Consider the following 11350-nt stretch of genomic DNA (forward strand, 5'->3'; position numbering starts at 1 on the left):
TGACACTCCGGAATATGCATGAGATGGCGTACACTCAGGGGATTGGGACCGAGGTACCACATCCATTGTGGTGGAGTGGAGTCGGGGACTATAGTGGGGTTTTCCACTCTTACGGGGTGGATCAGTCAACTTGGGGGACACCTCAGTCCTTCGCTTTTGGTGGCTTGACCCCATAGTATGTGAGTACTAGAGCTGGAGCGGGGGTTGATGCGGGTAGTGGGTCATCGGGAGCGGGCACGTTGGGAGGAGATGGTGGTGGAGATGAGGTGATGGAGGAGGAGCAGCAGCAGCAGCAGAAGTGATACTCCTATTCTTTATCTTTGTTTATGGTTGATGGTGTTAGATTGTGGTCGTTGTTAGTTAGAACTTTTATTTTGGGACTTGTATGGTTGGCCACAAGGCCGGATTTGCTAGTTTGACTTTATTGCAGGATTTTGGGAGTCGGGAAGTCATCCCGACTCATGTTATGTGACGATTATATATATATATATATATATATATATATATATATATATATATATATATATATATATATATATATATATATATATATATATATATATATATGGGTTATGACAGGTTTTCCTAAGATTTTGACCTGTAGGTACTCGACAGAGTACCCCATACTCGGTCGAATAGCTACAGGTGTGTAACCCGGTAAACGACCACTACCCGACTCAAGCTACGCTCTCCTAAGGCACAAGGACCTTCAAAGGGCTTCCATGGAGGTTTTATGGTGAAGGGAAGGGAAAGGGGCGACTAGAGGATAGAAGGAATGAGGCGGAAATGACTTGCGGATTTAACAAAACGCGATTAAAAACCCTCGCTGAAAACTCGATACTCGATCGAGTACCACACACACTCGATCGAGTAACCCCCTACTCGATCGAGTAACCACACTACTCGATCGAGTAGCCTCTACTCTATCGAGTACCACTCCTAACTCGTAACCCAAGATAGCTTTGGCACGTACTTCTAAGAACTATTCCCGATCCCAAGGTCAGTCAACGCTGGTCAAGGGTCCCTAAAAGGGCGGGTATTTCAGTCTTCCCCCCTTAAAAAGAACTTCGTCCCCGAAGTTCAGCTCACCTAACACAATGCACAAGACAAAGAAGACACGACATCACTATTCTTTCGACACAAATCATCTACTTCCCTGAAACGCCATCCCCCATGTCATCATATCATCATTATCTAACGCTCTATTCATATTGACTCTTACAGCTATCATATAAACATCATCATTATCAATTGTCACTCTATATGTATACATCCACCCTTACAAACTATCATATATAAAACATCAATCTCGCAATACGAACCAGCACAAACAACGATCACCCATCATATGATAACAACTATCGACCCGAAACATATCTCATAACAACTTCATATTGTACAACTAATAACACCATGTTACTCTACAATGCGATTCTATTACGACACATTGCACCACAACTATCTCTTTATGACATACTATCACATTCACTTCAATGAACTAAAGTAACCACTTCCACTTCATATGAGCAATGTGATCAAAGTACTAGAAAATTTTGTAATTAAACAACAAAACATTATAAACGAATAACAACATAACTTCAAAATCAGCCTTTTTATTTTGCGACATTACTCTTCTCCTCTAAAAAGGAACTTCGTCCCCGAAGTTCACCACCAAAATTACCACACATATTACCTATTACTTGCATGACAACATAAATTAGAACCATATTATTTATTATGGACATTACTCACTAAGTCTATACTCGTTAAATTAGAAATCATACACAATCCACCGGAATAACTAGCCGTCGTCGATAAAGTATGTTAATATCGTATGCACAAGCGTATGAAAAGGTGTAACTGCGGCGAATAGAACGTAATATGGCGGATTTAATATCAAAGCAATAAGAAGCCATCACCACTTCACTATTTGTGACAAAAAAATGTATATAAAACTCAAGCACGACTTCTAACATATGAAATTAATGGTTCAAAGGTGTTACTAAGCATCACGAACCATGCTAAACATCAAACATGTAAGTATAAAACAATTAAACACTTTTAATTTTCGAAAAGTTCCTGTAACAGTGCTACTCGATCGAGTATGTAAGGGTACTCGATCGAGTGCCATGCTACTCAATCGAGTGTCTTGGCTACTCGATCGAGTAGCCCGAGATCAGAATGCATCAAATCTGCCATACCTGTAGCTACTCGATCGAGTATGGGGGTACTCTGTCGAGTACCTACAGGTCAAATGCCTTTGGAAAACTTGGCATAAACCCAAGTATATACATAATCATCGCATAAAAGTGAGTCGGGATGACTTCTCGACCCCTAAAATCAATCCTGCAACAATGTTAACTAGCAAATCCGGCCTTATGGCCAACAATACAAGTCCATGATCAAAGTTTCGACGAAAAAAACTACCAACATCTAATACCAACGACCATAAACAAAGATAGAACTAGGAGCATCACTCCTCCTGCTGCTGCTGCTGCTCAACCATCAACTCATCTCCTCCACTATCACCTCCCGAGGTGCCCGCTCCCGATGACCCGATGCCTGCATCAACTCCCGCTCCAACTCCCGGGCCCACATGCCATGGGGTCAACCCACCGTAGGGAAAGGAATGAGGCGTCCCCCAAGCTGACTGATCCACTCCGTAAGAGTGGAAGACCCCACTATAGTCCCCAACACCACTCCACCAAACCGGATGCGGTCCCTCGGTCCCTATCCCCTGAGTGTACGTCATCTCATGTATATTCCTGAGTGTCAAAGTAGATGACACTCTCTCTGCCAAGTAGCTAGATCGCGTCTCCGGGGTGTCGAGGTAAGGGTAGCACGGGAAAGGATGCTGCTGCTGCTGTGGTGCTACCGGTCGTGGCCTAGTCTCCGAGGTCCTCTCCCTCACTCGACGGGGTCCTCTCCCCAACCTGGGTCTCTCCTCCCTGACCGTCGCGTTCTCCCCCTTCTTTGGCTCGGGCATCACCTCTAGAATCGCGTCATCGATAAGGTATGTCTGCAACTGACGGGGCACGTCATCATCCTCTTCCTCCTCATCGGAGTCAACAACTGTCACCACCGGCTCTAACGGCTCGGTCGGTGGAAGGTGCTCAGGAGCCGGAATCCCCATTCAACTCACGCCCCATACCCTCCAAGCTAGGCTACCGTCAGCCAAAGTTCTCAACCACTTCAGGTCGAGATAGTAGTCACGGTCCATAGTAGGCACTGGGGTAGCCAGAGGCACATACTCCGGAGAAGCCTCAAAGGAGGTTAGCTTTTCAGCTAACCGAGTGGCGATAGCGCCACAACTCAAGTACCGGGAAGAGGCAGTAGCCATCAAGTCAAGGGCAGCACAAACGACGGAAGGGGCATTAAAGACCACTTTCCTGGCCCGCTCCGGGTTCAAGTAAGACATCAGAAGTAACACCTCATGGTTGTTCAGCTTACTGATATCCGGTCGATCATAAAGGAGGTTCGAAAGAGAACGGAGAAAGACCCTCAAGGTAACATGCTGAACGTCATTAATCAACATGTTACTTGAGGTGGGAGCTGGCTTTCCGGTCAAACAAGGCATCAGGCGGCAGACACCGCACTCAGCAGGAATATCTGTGATGGAGTCCTTGGGAGGCTTGGCCAACCCAAGGTTAGAAGCAAATTGGTCCATAGAAAGCAAGAAACTGGTGTTCATCAACCGAAACTCAACGGTCTTGGCAGCTGGGTCATAGATAAAGGAGCTCATAAACTCCAAGGTAAGAAAAGGGTAGGAATGTTTCCTCAGCCTATACAACCCCGTAAAACCCAAAGTCTCGAATATGTGACGGACATCCGTCTCTATTCCCAACTCCTCCAAAAGTGTAGTATCTATACACCTCGCCGGCCTCATTTTGCGTTTTTGCAAAACTACAAAACGCTCTCTCTGTTTGAAATCTACAAACACAACAGAAGGGTATTTCGGAACACTGCGGGTACCACTGGTCCACTCCCCTCCCCAATCTCAGGCTGTGTCACCCTCCCCCGTTTACTCTGACGGGTCCCTACGTTTGGTCTCGGCATCTGTTTCAGCATATAACTTAAACAAACTTGCATAACCATGTAAAGCATATACTTCACGCAATTGAACTTGGATGCAAAACTAAGTACACACTTTCACCAGTAATTTCCCAATTTGATATGCACATTCAGTTTATAGCTACTCATGTTTACTAGTTGTGAAAAGTTTATCATGATGGATACACATGCTCAACAAATTCCAACACCCTAACATGATTCTAAGGTCACTCCATACACACTCTTAATAACATGTGAGGCATTTGTACAAGCTCATGGAAAAGTAACTTAGGACAAATTATCATCATCTTCAATATTAGAAACAAACAACTCAATTAAACTTGTCAGACGGTCTCTACAGCTGTAATTATTTTGACATATTCTTCGCGAATTAACACCACTACTATCATATTGAAGTTCAACCTTTACTTAAACAGTCATATACAACCCCAATTTTCAGATATAACAAACGAATTTCCACTTGGGGTACTTTTAAGACGGAGTTTTAAGGCTACTTTTTAAGGTGATAATCATCAAAATTCACTCTTCAACATGATATAAACAATATATAGTACTCAATTCCATCATCTAATCATTGTAAAACAATCCAAATTCAATTTCGATTTTTGTAAACCCTAGAAATTTCGGTTTCAATTTGGCAATTTCTAGTCTATTTTACAGCAATTAATCACCAATAATCGAGAAAGGGAAGCATGTGAATCATATTACAACAATTAAAAGCAACAAATTGATCATATGAATCGAAATTTTCAGGTTATACAATCATCCTCAAAAGGCATAAGAACATGTAAATAAGGAAGAAATCATACCTTGATTGAGTAGTAAATTAAAGGAACGAAATTGAACAAAGAAAATAACCCCAAATCAACCACTACCAACACAAGAATATGAGAGATTTTGAGAGGAATTTAGGCTTAGGGTTTCGAATTATAGAGAAAGAATGAGAGGGATTAGAAAGGATAGGGGTATTAAGTAACCCGTGAGAATCACTGTACAGTAACCTACTCGATCGAGTGCCCTGGGGTACTCGATCGAGTACCACCCTACTCGATCGAGTAGGAGCTATTTCGTCGAGTATCTGCAGAAATTTTTCAACATCTCGACGTCATAGCTTCCTGACTAGATCGGGTGAGGTCTACTCGGTCTAGTACGCACTCGCACTCGGTCAAGTATAGTTAAGTACTCGGTCAGAAATACGAGATAAATCGAAGATTCCTGCAAAAACAATGCTACATGTCGATTCCAAACTGAGTTCGGAATTCGCCACAAGTCATCACACTTACTCACGCATTACAATTATTACTCAAGCTTACCATATCGTCTCCACAATTAAGGCTTATGCCATACTATGCTACCACAAATTACCCAACTCGGTTTACCTGCTACCGAGTCATTCATAAGCATAATCACGTTATCATACTTTACTTAACCTTATCTTACCGCATTACTACCAAACTCGTGTTCACATCCACACGAAACATATAATAAACATTAATTCGTTCTTTCACATGTCATAAAAGTATAATGTATACACTACATAACAAATTAACCTATCATGTTCCAAATTCAATCATAAGCAAATCATCTTACATAAGTCGTTAGTCACGCAGCGGAAAAATTTCAACCAATAAACAAGGCATATACGCATTACTACATGCCATATTTCATAATATAACTCAACAATTCTTGTAACTATTACACTATGGCTACCGTAGGACTTATAAACTCGCATAGTATTACCATTACCAATCTCTTGAAGCAACTCCAACATAATCACTTTCATATTACGGCATACACTTTCACATTTCACGCACTTCTATCAAATAAACTTTTGTCACGTATCCCGGAATCATCATACAAGCTCGTTAATCAAGCCAAAACTTCACTAAGCATCATCCAAACGCAACCATTATACCCCTCTCTATGTTAGCAAAGACTCGACCTCAGATAACTCCGACACTATTAACATACACATCATACATATACACACGGACTCCACATTCCCATACCATGTGACTGGCACTAGTACAAAAACATTAAATTGCGGCGCCCTATTTGAGGCGTTTTATCTCAAACGCAGCAAATAATAACTCAGTTTTTTTATTTTTTCGGAAAACACAATTTTTTAAGCGGCGTTTATCTTAAAAACGCCTCACAAATGACATATGAGGCGTTTTGTCTTGAAAACGCAGCCGATAAAATCACCCTGAAATACCTCCCTCATCATTTAGTCAGTCAGTCCTCATATGCTCTCAAATCTCAATCTCTCATCACCCTAAAAATACCTAATCGCTCAAGACATCCACCGCCACCACCCTCACCCACCGTCACTCGCCCAGCACCCTCATCCACTATCCTTTTGCCACTATAATTTTGGTACCAGCGCACTTTCTCATGCAGCCACAGGCCCACGATAGACACGACGACAAAGGATGCGACAACCACAACACACGATGAGCGTTTGTCGGCGACTCATCTCCTCCCTTGACATTCTTCAGTCTCTTTTACATGGTATGATATTCAACTTGAATAATTTTAATTTAACTAATTAGGGTTTCTGGGTAGTTAGTTTTTCTTATTCGAATTATACAAATTAGATTGTTATGTGATGCTTGGTGTTGTTATTTGAAGTTAAACAAAGCATGGTTTCTGTTGCATTATAAGTATTAGGCTTAAGACGATTAGATTTGATAACTAGGGGTGATGAAATTAGGGGTTTTTACAGATTTGTTGTGTGATGTTTGTATTGTTATCATATTGTAGTCTTTTTTAGATTTGTTCTTGATAGCTTAACTAAGAAATGTCTTTTACAGAGTTGTTAGTATGGATATGTTCCTAAATTTGGGATTTAAGTGAATTAACCTTTGAATATACTGCACATGTCCCGTCATTAAGCCTATCTGATTATGCTGTATAATACTTGAAATTTTCTTGACGACTTAAACCCGGGCATTTGAATTATCTATCATTCTATTTCATTTTTCAGAACATAATGTCACTGATGACGGCCTTGGTTTTTGTTTATCTGTCCTATAAAGGTTGGTGTCATAAACTTCATTTCCTAGATGCTTAGTTTGTTCTATTCAGCACATATATGCGTTTTCTTATCTTTTCTTACCAATTGATATCTTTTCTCTACACAACAATATGCTCGTCTGCCTACTTATGATTTGTATTTCGAGTCTGTTAAGCTTAACTTTGTATTGTAGCTTTTATACTATGTTTTGATTAGTTTGTAGGATGTTCAAATGTTGTTTGTAAAAATGGAAAGATTATTTGGTAGTTGTAGGAAATACTATAGAGTAAGTAGTGCTAAAGGTTAATTTGGTTGCAGAGGATCACTACTTCTGGTCACTTGCCCTTTCAATTCGTCTAAAAGTTACTATTCATAGAAGTTTATTTTCTTATATCCTATTATATCTTTAGAAATGTAATTACTTTGATTTCCTAGCTGAGCTTCATATTTTGATATTCATAAGGCATGCTTTTGGGTGTTTAATATATACCTTTTAATTGATGATGATTTTGATCAACCCTACCTTTTCTTGTGAATTTCTACCTTTTCTTGTGAATTTCTTTATTCCCATACTTGGAATGTTCATAACATGTTGGATGATCAAGCTTTAATGTGTGGCCACTTTTCGTATAGCTTAGTGTACTGACTTAGTCGCATTTTCTTGAATAATTTGTGAATTGATTAAGTGTAGATTGTATGGATATTCCATGGAAGTGACATATTAACTATATGAACTACTAGATAAGAACAATTCTTTATTATATGATTAAGTTTATGTGAATAAGCTCCTTGGTGCTACGGTTGCACCATTAGTACTGGTAAACTAATATACTCTAAAAAGGGAAATTTTAAGAATTAAAAACGAAAAGAACTAATAAATTTGTTATTAGCTACATTAGTTTTTCACTGAATTTGTTATTAGCCAGTTAAAAGGAAAAAAGAGGCCTACTGCCTACATTATTTTGCATACCAAATAGAAGCTACTGACAATGAATTTTGATTTTGCTAGTTCTCTTTCCTGCCACTCAAACATCGATGCCGTAAACATGGCATGCTAGAGTAAATTTTTTAGAAATGACTCATTTCTTGGTGAAGTACTCCTCAACAATTAGGCTCCTAAGAAACACTCTTATGCTAATTCTTGTTATTGATCCATGTAGCTATGGTTGGAGTATTATCCGTCAAGCCGGTTAAGTATTTTGACTCAGGTGCATTAGGTGATGGATGCGCACAAGAACTAGCTGCTAAGTGTCGATATTGTTCCTGAGAAGTACTCCTCAACAATCAGGTTCAATAAAAGATTTTGAATTTTACCAAGTTCAATTAATAACCTACTCGAGCAGCTAGTTTGTTACAGTTGTGATGTTATATTCTGTGTCAAAACAATCATCTAAGCAATTTCTTTCTTGCACTAGTTTGATAAGAAAAACAATTCATCGGACATGTATAGTGCCATGATGCTACTTTAGATACTAAATAATCATCTTAATCGGCCTCGTCGACCAAGATAGCTAGCCACCACTTCCACCACGCACCACCGTCCACCGCGCAGCTCGACCTGCCACCATACTGGTAACTTCCGCACACCACCGACCGTTTTCGTGTTCTTTCTCCACAGGTTTTTACCCTAAATTTTGTTTCTCAATACGGATATTATCTGTTGCTTAGTATATTTCTATTGAAAGTATTGATCTTTGAGTGAATTGTTGGTATATTGGCTGATGTGTTTGAGTTACATGGTAATTACATTAGGATTTTCTTTTTTCCTGTCAAATTTTCATTGCCATTGTACCACTAACTACCGCGCACCACTGCAAGAACTAAATAAAGTTTGAATATAGCTGACATCACCTTTTTTCTCCAATTCTTCATTTACCATTTAAATAAATTAGGGTTTTGATTGTGACTTTGTTCCCTTTTACCGATTTTGATTTTTGTTGTATAAATGATTTTGTTTATTATACTCCCTCTATCCCACTTTTATTGTCCTACTTTCCTTTTCGGGAAGGGAACAATAAAAATGGGATGGAGGGAGTATAAAATTTGAATATGCTTGTCAATCTGGTCAATTTTAATCACGAACCTAAATTATTTTCACATGAATCGTGTTTCGAGTCCATGCCGGGAGTTCATGACCAAAAATTGAAAGAAAGATGAGCTGTCCAATGGTCTTTTTTACGGTTATTCTTTTTAAGAGAAATGTGAGTTAGGGTGTTTTGGATGCGTCTATCTTACGTAGTGAACTACTGGTTTGTCTAATATGATTAAGAGGAAGCAAGAGGATATTGATGTTCACCTTTTTTACTGGTTTTGGTTTTGGTTTTGGTTGTTGCAGTTAATTGCTCGGTTTTCAAGGTGTTTGTTTGTGGAGTACTAGAACATGGAGATTGATGTTCAATGCGAGGTATCGTTCTTTCATTTAAGATCTATTTTATGTCGTCCATGGCCACTTTAGTTTGAATCTTGTGATTTTCAGCACTTTTAATTGACATACAGGATTGCACCTACTGCTCAGTGTCTTAGTTTATGACGATTTTGTTAAGATATTTAGAAATTGGATAGATGAAATTGATGTTTGAATTGTTGTGGCATTTCTTATTGGAACGCATGTTGTAGTGCATATCAGGACTGCATATTATAGACAAACAAGTGTCAGTTTTGTTATGCTAGTAATTAATCTAAAATTATAGTTTAAACGTGCTGAGTAGTGAGCAGTAGTTGATGGATTTATACTTATGTCATTTCCACTATTTATACTATGTACTTTGTGTTGTCCGGAACTTAAGACATGAATACGGTACTTGAACACTTCTATTACTTGAACACTTCTATTAGCCAAACACAAAGGACATGTCATTAGACCGTCGAATTAGACACTAGGACACACCCATTTGTTGGCCCTTCTTAATGAGTTTGGCTAACCCAGCCAGCAACTCATTTTGAAATCTGATGTAACTAAGATGAAAGTGATGATAGGATGATTAGTTTCCTTGCCTAAGTAGTTGTTATAGTTTCTCATTGTTTGTGGTCTTTCGACTTTAGACCTCAGGTTACATTGATTGTGATGATAGGATGATTAGTTTCAATCTACTCTGTCCAATGGTCTTTGTGCCACGATGGTGAGCTGTAAATCCTTGCGTTTTCAGTAATGTGTTAGTGCTCCTGCTTAGTGTTGCAGAAGCTAATACAAATATTTATTGTTCTCTTTTCTTAATCTATAATACAAATTTCACTCTTGGTATGTTCTTTTTTAAACATTTGTAATTTATCTTACATTCTTACTAAGAGGGGTATGAATCGTATTGGATTAGTTATCTATGCAAATGTGTTGTTTTTCTACACAGACGACTGGTTTCAACTTTCAAGCGAAGAAAGATTTCTATTTTTCATTAAATGTACGCATTGGATTCTATTAACTTGTAGACTTTTGTGAAATTTGTGATGCTACTGAATCTTGTGTATCTTTTAGTGTCACAAAGTATTGCAGAAAATTATGTTTTCAACTACTGTTTTAACTACAAACATGTTGTGCATTTTTGACATGCCAATTGTGTTGACAGTTCCGCTGCAACTGTCTCGCACTCCAGGAAAATCACTTTGAGCGGTGAACATTTGGAGAGGTGACATAAGAGCTGGTTTGTTGAACGAAGGAGTCCTATAGCCGTAGTATACTATGGGGTCTTTATGTTTTAGAAGCTTGACATTAGAATCAAACTTGAGTTACTTTTTAATTTTGTATTTTAGTGCCATTGTAATTAGTTTTGAAGTATTGTGTATTTGTATGTGTTTTATTCTATTTGATGTATGAATGAAAATAATGTAAGATTGTTATTCTATTTGATAGCTATTATATTTAAATCATTTGTTTAGATCATTTTTTTTGTAAAAAAAAAAAAAAAAAAATTTTTTTTTTAATACCTATTTGCGGCGTTTTTTTTTAAAAAAAGGCCTCAAATAGCCTATTTATTTGCGGCGTTTTTTCAAAAAAACGCCGCAAATAACCATTTATTTGCGGCGTTTTTTAACGCCGCAAATAACTTTATTTATTCTTGTGCTGCCATTTGTTTTCCCATGAAAAAAACGCAAAAGACCTTTTTTTGGAGCCGCAAATAAATATTTTTCTACTAGTGTGGCTTAAGTATCATGGGGCCAAGATTTTGAAATGAGGGCGCCTACTCACCCAAAATCTAGCATCAGCGGGGCTCCCATTATACATACACCAGGTTCATTTTATTAGACTCACTACGTTCATTACGTTCATTT

At 38.6% G+C, this 11350-nt stretch overlaps 1 long non-coding RNA gene across 2 annotated transcripts; it reads left to right on the forward strand.

Moving 5' to 3' along the window:
- Positions 1-6262: 6262 nt before the first annotated feature.
- Positions 6263-10961, forward strand: LOC141627442 (uncharacterized). Of its 2 annotated transcripts, XR_012537005.1 has the most exons (5): positions 6263-6582; positions 7058-7109; positions 8248-9288; positions 9423-9491; positions 10648-10961. It is a non-coding gene; the product is annotated as an uncharacterized LOC141627442 (long non-coding RNA). The 2 variants fall into 2 exon arrangements; XR_012537006.1 differs by lacking the exon at positions 7058-7109.
- Positions 10962-11350: the final 389 nt, after the last annotated feature.

The sequence above is a fragment of the Silene latifolia genome, chromosome Y (assembly GCF_048544455.1).
Source record: "Silene latifolia isolate original U9 population chromosome Y, ASM4854445v1, whole genome shotgun sequence".
In the NCBI taxonomy this organism is placed as follows: Eukaryota; Viridiplantae; Streptophyta; class Magnoliopsida; order Caryophyllales; family Caryophyllaceae; genus Silene; species Silene latifolia.